Here is an 8,785-nt window from a genome sequence, read left to right as displayed (position 1 = left end):
CCCAGGTGTCCACTGGGCTGGGCCGCTTGGGCGCCCCCCTTGACCAGGAGCTGGTGAGAACCTGAGGGCCGGGCCAGCTCACGGCAGTTACCTGTCCAGGCAGGCGGCAGGTGGCCCGGCAGGTGCTGCCCAGCAGGAAGGTGCCGGGTGGGCCGTGGGGGGCAGCTGCCACCATCCACCCGTGAAGACTCCCAGGAAGCCCAGCCGGCTGCTGAGAGCCCAGAGTCTGCCCCAGGCACACTGAGGCCACCCGCCGGCAAGTCCCGGGAAGGACTCAGACCGCAGGCTGCATGGAGAGCAGTCCCCGTGAGGTCATGCGTGTGGCTTGTGGGTCTGAGATGACTCGGACAGGCCAGACCACAGAGAAAAACAAACACGACCTCAAACACGCGGTTTCTGTGACAGAGCAGCGATACTTCCTGCAAGTGTTAGAGCTGTCTGACCCCATAGGGCAGTTAGAGCAGACAGACCTGTGGCCAAATGCCCACACGCGAGACCCTCACGGCCTGAGAAGGCCATTGATGTCCCGCTGAAGTGCCTTTGGGACAAAACATGTTGCCGTGACATGGCCCTCACGTGTGATGGACGGAGCGAAGAGCTGACGTTTGTGGAGAGACCCTCGTCTGCTGACCAGTGGCCGTGACATCGTCCGAGGCCCCCGGCGGAGCCCAGTGGGTACGTCAGTCTCGGCAGATCCAGAGCCCACCCCCGACCCCCGAGGCCGCTTGCTCTAACGGCTTGTTCCAACAATAGCAAGAAGTGACAAAAGCTTCCAAAAATAACAAAATGCAAACGCAAACAAAAGCAAGGAACTGGAATCAGAGTGACATTGAAATTCTCGACAGCATCCATGGAAGCTGAAAGACAACAGCTACATCTTCACTGTCAACCTGGAATCTTCAACAAATAATTCAACGAGCAAGTGTTCAACGGATAACTTCCAGCCTAGATTTCCAGTTGTGTGGACGTGGCGGTAGAAGGATGACAATTTCACCCTTGCAAGGACTCCGCCAGCCACCTCCGCACATCCCTTCTCAGGAAGCTCTGGGAGCCGAGCTCCACCCAGCGCAGGGGTGAGAGGAGCGAGGCAGGCAGGGAGGGAGGGTCTAGGACGCAGAGCCTGGCGCAGGGCAGAGGCGAAAGAACTTCCCCGAGACAGTGGCGGCAAAGTCTGGAGACTGCAGCGTTACCCAAGAGCAAGTGCCAGGCTGGAGCCGTGGCCCAGAGAACCGGGAAGGGGACGCCTCGTCAGATGAAAAATGCACCAAGGCCTAAAGACGCCACGGCGAGGGCCGGGGGCCTCCCCCAGGGAGGGCTGGGCTGGGGGCAGCAGGGAGGCCGACCAGAGTCTTAGCACCCGTGCAGCTGTTCAAACCATGCACTTATAGTGCTTTGGTAAAAGTAAAAATTAAGTTTGAAAAGCAGAATGAACGTTCACAAAGATTTATCTCTAAGGACAGCCACTGCGGTACTGTTCACCAGTTTCTGGAAAGCAGCCTAAGTGTCTGTGTCCAACCACAGCAGTCCCCCGTTGGCTTCCCAGCAGCCTGGGAGCAGGGAGCCGGGTCTGCCCCGAGAGCCCCGCAGCCTCAATCACCCGCACGAGGATTTCAGAATCGGTTCGCGGAGGTCAGGGTGCACTGACGTCCGTTCAGGGGCTCCCCTCTCTCCACGCCAGCCTGTGTCACTTCTTCCCGTTTAGTGGCTCAGGCCACATCTACAGCCTTCACGTGCCCCAGGGGCTGACGCGTGGCTCACGGAAGACCAGGACACGCCCGTCCCCACTGGGCAGACTGAGCCTGTGTCCACCAGGCCGGTGTGGCACAGCCACACTCCGCAGACTCGTGGTGAGAGACGCTTCCAAATACAAACGTTTCCTTCGAATACGGCACCCCTCTTGGCCCCACCGTCCCACCCCCGAAATTTCTCTTCCTGAAATGCTCAGAGAAAGGCACCAACATGAGTGTGGACAATTGTGACAAGCTCACTGCTCAGGCCAGGTGCAGCACAAATTAAATACCCACTCGCCAGCCGTGTCTGAGGGGCCCCGACACACGGGGTCTCGAGGCCACCAAGAGAAACAACAGTGGCACCGGCCAGGCACCTCCGGGCCCTGAAGCGCAGCCATGAAAAGTGATGTGGCCAATCCGTGATTGTTGGTATAAAAACGTGCACAATATATTGTCAAAGGGAAAACGCATATTCGGGTAGTGTTATCAGGTGATCCTTTCTGTAAGGTTTTTTACAAAATCTGGAAGGACATACAACCCAAGAGCAGCGGCAGTGACCTCCAGGGGAAAATCGTCGGTGACCTTTACTGTTCTCTTGATATTTTTCAGAGTTCTCCGTTTTTTTACTATTATAATATACGATTTTCTGCTATTTCCAAGAGTGTGTTCAATGCACATATTTTCGAAGGCACCCACAGTGACGTGCCACCACCCCAGCAGGCGCCCGAGCCAGACAGGTGACCCCCCGGAGTCCTCGGGGATGACCCTGCAGCTTGTCAGATGCGGAAGGTCCCAGTCTGGTCCTCAGGGGAATGGAGAGACATCGCTCAGGATGACGAGTGTCACCCCCACCTTCCAAAGGTGGCCCGGAGCACAGTGCCTCCAAAAGGCCCACACACAGACTGTTCTAGAACAGAAGCCCTCCCTGCCCTGCCTTTGCCCAGGAGAGTCTCGGGAGCCTTCCCAGGAGGGTGGCATCTCAGGACCTGGGGCGCTTCCTGGGGCGCCAGCCTTGATCCCCAGCACTCGACAAGCGGAAGCCGCTGCCAGACTCCTAGGAGCCGGTGCTGCCCCCTGCCGCCCGCCCAGGGAAGCCTCCCTGTTCCCGCTGCCTCCAGGGAAGGAGCTGGCCCTCCCGTCTGTGCACGGACCCACCCCAGGACCCCTCCCAGAGCCCAGGGGGCTGTGGCCCTGCGGACACTTGCACTTAGGGCTTCCGGCCTCCAGGACTGTGAGGACAGATTTTTGCTGTTCACGGTCACTTGTTACAGCAGCTCCCGGGACTCACACACAAGCCGCGGGCCCCAGCCTCCCTCCCTGCCACAGTCAGGGCTGGGGACACATTGCCAAATGCAGCCTGCAGCCCCCCTGAGGGGGCATCCTGCCTCTGAGCAGAGCTGCAGCCTCAATGGCCGGGGGGGGGACAGGGGACGCACCCCTGCAGCCCTTCTTTCCACAGCTCCTGCCAGGCCCGAGGCCAGAGGAGGGGGCTCCGCCACAGACCCCGCCTCCCCACGGCTGGCTGAGACTCAAGTCTGTAAATGCGAGAGATAAGGGCAGACAGGAATCACCATTTTAATTGGTTTCTCCCTGAGTCCATCCAAAAACTACCTGTGGGTTAAGTTCTTGCTCAAGAGTTACCAAATCACTGATAAGATCCCACCTTTCAAAGGCTGCCCTTCCCCCTTCCCGCTGGGCTCTGCTGTCAGGAATGCCTCAGAGCGGCAGACTGCGGGACCTGCCAACTGAGAGCTCAGCTGCCGAGGGAAGGTGCATGTTCCCAGTGGGTGATGATGGTCCCACAGCTTGTGGGAGGCGCATGAGGGGTGGGGGGCTCCGGGGTGCGTGTCTCCCGGGATGGGCCGCTTGGCCCGTGGGCGTCCATGAAGTCGGAGCGACCTCACTGGGCCCCCGCAGCAGGGACCAGACCTCGCTGCACAAAGTGGCTGCAAGAGGACAGCGAAGAGCTGGTGGGGCTGCAGGGCTTCCCGGGACAGCACAGTAGGGGGAGCTCTGAGGTGCCCCCGAGGGTGAGGTGCAATTCCTGCCTTGGAACACGGGGACATCAGGGAAGACCACACACAGCTTCCTGTCCCAGGCTCAGCAGCGTGGCAGGAAGCAGGAGGAGTGGAGACAGCCCAGGGGACAGCAGCCAGCACCAGGCTCGGGTGTCCCCTTCCCCGCAGGGAGGACTCACCACCGTCACAGGAGAGCCCGGTGGGTCTGTAGAGCCCCAGGAAGCCACGATGGCCACCTCGCCCAGCTGCTGCTCCTCAGGGCTTTATGGCTCACTCACTTCATGCTCACTGATGTGTGAGCTACACTTAATGGGGGTTAATATCTGGAAAGTATATCCTGCTGCAAAAGCAGTGGGATTTAAAATTAAAATGACATCTCTAAGTTCACCCTGTTTGGAGCAAACTCCGGGATTTCGGCAGAATGCCATCTCCAGGTGACCACACACCTCCCGTGACTCCGTGTTTGACCACGTCACTGAGATCTTCTCCTAATTGCTTCGTCAACAGGTTTTCTGCTGAGGGTCTCAGCTCTGCCAGGGATACAGCAAAACCCCAGATTGGAGACCAAGCTTGTGAACAGAAGTTTAACATTCTCCAAACATGGAAAGAAAAAAACCACGTTTCGGTGAGCTGAAATTTAAAAATGAGAAGCCGGTTAAGCTTTCTCTTAGGCAACGTGCGGCCGGGCGTTAGGGCCGGAGCAGAGCCGCCCTCCCTGGCTCTCCGCTTCAAGGCGTCAACGCCGGGCAGGTCTCTCTGCAGCCCAGTCGGGCCCCACCCACCACACATGTGACAAGCCACTGTCCAGGCCTTCCTGACCCAGGAGGCTGTTCTGCAAAAAAGGTCAGAACACACAGCTTGCCAGTGTGGGAACCTGGCACGGCCAGCCGGAGCAAGGCTCCTGCTAGCAGGTGTCACCTCCACTGGCCGGAGCTCCTCGGGGCCCTGCTGTTCCAGGACCTTCTGGTCCAGTGTCTGCCTAGAAGCATGAGCTTGGCCTTATGGAAACTCGTGTTGGCGACGGTGCCGGCTGGAGTGACCAGACACCGGGCCTTGGGCTGGAGAAGCAGCAGGAGCTCCAGGTGGATCTCGGGGCCTAGGTGCCAGATGGTTATCTGAGGCCAGACAGAAGTGCCACTGCTGTCCCCAGATCCCACCTGCCAGAGGGGCCTACAGCCAGCTCCAGGCGTCTCTGGGTGCCCTTGATCCCACCGATGCCTGCAAGGGGCATCAAAACGCTGCCCGGGAAATCCACGCCAGGCCCCTCCCTTCCCCCAGGGCGCAGGCGACAGTTCAGCCACCTACTCCATGGGTGGCCTTGAGCGAGAGCCCACCTTTGCTAAGCTTGGCTTCATCTGCACACGACACCGTGAGGCTCAGTGGGGCCAAGGGGCTGGTGGTGGCCACGCCAGGGTGCCAGGGCCGCGGCGGTGCTGAGGCCTGACCGCCACGCTCGGCTCCGGGCCTGGACAGGCTCTCGGGGTCGGGCTGGCCGCGACCCCCACCCCAGGGGCGTCGGCAAGGCCCAAACACAGCGTGTGCGGGAGGGCTTTGCCAACCGCCAGGGACGGAGTGACTGTCGGGGTTATTATTATTATTTCTTAACAAATTAGCTACCCGCATTCCATAATCGAAGGTGCTTCTGAGCAGAGCGGATCAGGACACTGGCGCTCATTAGAGATTCCAGGCGGCTCCCGCGGTTTCGCTGACCTCCGCATCAGTCCTCGCCTTTTCTCTCCTCATTAAATCCTTCTCCTGGAGCTGTTATTAGCTCCCAGTCTCTCCCCTGATTAAATAATGACCCGGGATCACTCGTTTAGGTGTTTCCCATTTCCACGACAGCCCAGCCCGAGGCGCCCCTGCCGCGGAGCCTGATTAGGCAGACGTCCTGAGTCGCCCGTCCCGCGACGGAGGAGGATGCCTCGCCCACCAATTATGAAAAGCTGGCAATTTTCAGGGGGGAAAAACTTCACTTTTACAAATAATTAGGTTGGGATTTGATCTTCCCTGCAGTAAAAGAACACTAATGACTCCCACTCCATCAGCCGAATTCTGGTCTTGAAGCTCGGGACAGTACAAGGAGCCATTCCTGCTGACAGCAGAGCAGGCCCTTCCGTGATCTGTTCCTGGACACTGCACCAGGGCCGCCTCGTCAGCTGCAGCCGAGCGTCCGAGCAAGTCTCCAGCGCGTCCCCAAGAAGCACCGTGCCCCACAGCACCCGGCCCGTGTTTCCTCAAGTGTTCCCTGACCTCACTGAGCAATACTGGCTCGGCTTTCTTGCAGGCGTGAGAACCGCAGCATAGGTTTTAAAGTGGGTTTGAAGTTCAAAGTGGGCCAAGAACAAAAAATAAACAACCAATTCAAAAATGGGCAAAGGACTTAAACAGACATTTCTCCAGAGAAGACATATAAATGGCCAATGAGCACGCGGAGTGTGATGAGCATCGCTGATCACTAGGGCAACGAAGTCAAAAACCACACGAGGCACCTCACACCCGTCGGGGCGGCTGTTATCAAAAATCAGAAAATAACAAGCGTCCATGACAATGCCGGGGAATCGGAACCCGGTGCACTGCCGTGGGAATGCAAAACGGCGCGGCTGCTCCGGAAAACGACGTGGAGGCTCCTCAAACAATGAGAACTGGAACCGCCGTGTTACCCAGCAAATGCATCTGGGCGCACCCGAGAGAGCCACACGCAGGGTCTCGGGTGTCTGCACACCCACACTCGCAGCAGCCGTCACAGCCCAGTGTCCACTGGCGGAGGAGGGGAGGCACAAATGAGGTCTGTGCACACAGTGGAACGTGACTCAGCCTTAAAGCGACAGGAAATTCTGACACACACCACACATGGACGAACCCAGGAGACGTATGCTAAGTGCAGCAGCCAGTCACATAAAGACAAATACCGCGCAATTCTGCGCACATGAACTCCCCAGAATGGTCAGATTCACAGCGACAGAAAGCAGAACTGTGGGCGCTAGGGGCTGAGGAAGGGGGAGGGAGTTATTTTTTAATGGGCGCATTTTTTAGTCTTGCAAGATGGAAAGAGTTCTGGAGATGGTGGTGGTGGCATACAGTAGGAGTATACTTAATGCCACTGAACCGTACAGCTAAAAATGGCTAAAAGGGTATTTTATGTTATGTATATTTTACCACAATAAAAAAACTACGGAACAAAAAAGTTCAAGGTGAGTACATTGAATGCCCCTAGACTAAGCCCAGACCTTTCTCCATCAGGACTGGTCAGACAGGCAAGGTGTGGCCTCAGCAGGCTGTGAGTGGCACTGGCCACCGCCACCCAGGGCCACAGGTCACTGTCATCCATGCCAAGCCCCTGTGAGCCCTGGCGCCTGGGTTCAGCCCAATCCAAATGCTACGAGAGCTGGCTCCTGAGGCTGGTCCGTGACTCCCAGCATACTAGAGGAAGAACCCCTCAAAACTGGGAGATCGTGGGGGAGCAGCAGGGCAGTGGAGGCCCCATGCCCGGGTCTTCTTAAAGCCTCTGGAGCTGCAGGGAGGAAATGTGAGCAAGAGGGAGCTGAGGGCCCTATCTGTGCACAAGGTTAACCATCGTAGATGAATCACTACAATCTGGGCACAAGAAAGAAGAAACACTATTCATGTCCTAACAATAATAAACTAAAAGTTTAACTTGATTATATTAAACTATCCCATAGTTACGATACAACACGTTTTGAGCTCACAGCAAAATAGAGTCCGTAAGAGCGTTTGCAGAGTGGTTGGTGGTGCTGCTCTAGGTCTCTGCTTGGCCATACTAGGGGGCTCTGCACCCCTGGGAAACCTCTGTGAACGCCTCAACTAAGGACTTTAGTACAAAAAATAGACTGGTACAAGCAAAAGGCTTTTGGAGCAGCCTTTAGTAGGTGGGTTTTCTGTTCCATGAAGGAGGGTAAAGTCCTGTCCTTGGCCACAGAGAGATGCCACTGCTCCTGCGAAGGCCTGGGGAAGAGCTGAGCGCATGGCGCCGTGAGCCACCAGTGGTTCTCAGTAATAACTGTCGTGATGGAGATAAACGGAAACTGACTCCTGTGAAGAATTAAAGGAGGGGGTCTAGGAAAGGTGGACTCGCCAACATGGAGGTGGGAGTCATACGGTAGCCATCTGCCTTCCGCTTGCCCACCCAGGCAGCGCCATGCTCCCAGCATGCACGGTGCCACCCAGCCCCACCCTGATCCTGGGACTCCCAGCATGCACAGCACCACCCAGCCCCACCCTGATCCTGGGACTCCCAGCATGCACAGCACCACCCAGCCCCACCCTGATCCTGGGATTCTCCCAGCATGCACAGCACCACCCAGCCCCACCCTGATCCTGGGACTCCCAGCATGCACAGCACCACCCAGCCCCACCCTGATCCTGGGATTCTCCCAGCATGCACAGTGCTACCCAGCCCCACCCTGATCCTGGGATTCTCCCAGCATGCACAGCGCCACCCAGCCCCACCCTGATCCTGGGATTCTCCCAGCATGCACAGTGCTACCCAGCCCCACCCTGATCCTGGGACTCCCAGCATGCACAGCGCCACCCAGCCCCACCCTGATCCTGGGATTCTCCCAGCATGCACAGCGCCACCCAGCCCCACCCTGATCCTGGGATTCTCCCAGCATGCACAGTGCTACCCAGCCCCACCCTGATCCTGGGATTCTCCCAGCATGCACAGCGTCACCCAGCCCCACCCTGATCCTGGGATTCTCCCAGCATGCACAGCACGACCCAGCCCCACCCTGATCCTGGGATTCTCCCAGCATGCACAGCGCCACCCAGCCCCACCCTGATCCCGGGATTCTCCCAGCATGCACAGCGCCACCCAGCCCCACCCTGATCCCGGGATTCTCCCAGCATGCACAGCGCCACCCAGCCCCACCCTGATCCCGGGATTCTCCCAGCATGCACAGCGCCACCCAGCCCCACCCTGATCCCGGGATTCTCCCAGCATGCACAGCGCCACCCAGCCCCACCCTGATCCCGGGATTCTCCCAGCATGCACAGCGCCACCCAGCCCCACCCTGATCC

Source organism: Lemur catta, chromosome 14, assembly GCF_020740605.2.
Source record: "Lemur catta isolate mLemCat1 chromosome 14, mLemCat1.pri, whole genome shotgun sequence".
Lineage (NCBI taxonomy): Eukaryota > Metazoa > Chordata > Mammalia > Primates > Lemuridae > Lemur > Lemur catta.
Note: the sequence above shows the minus strand (reverse complement) of the source record.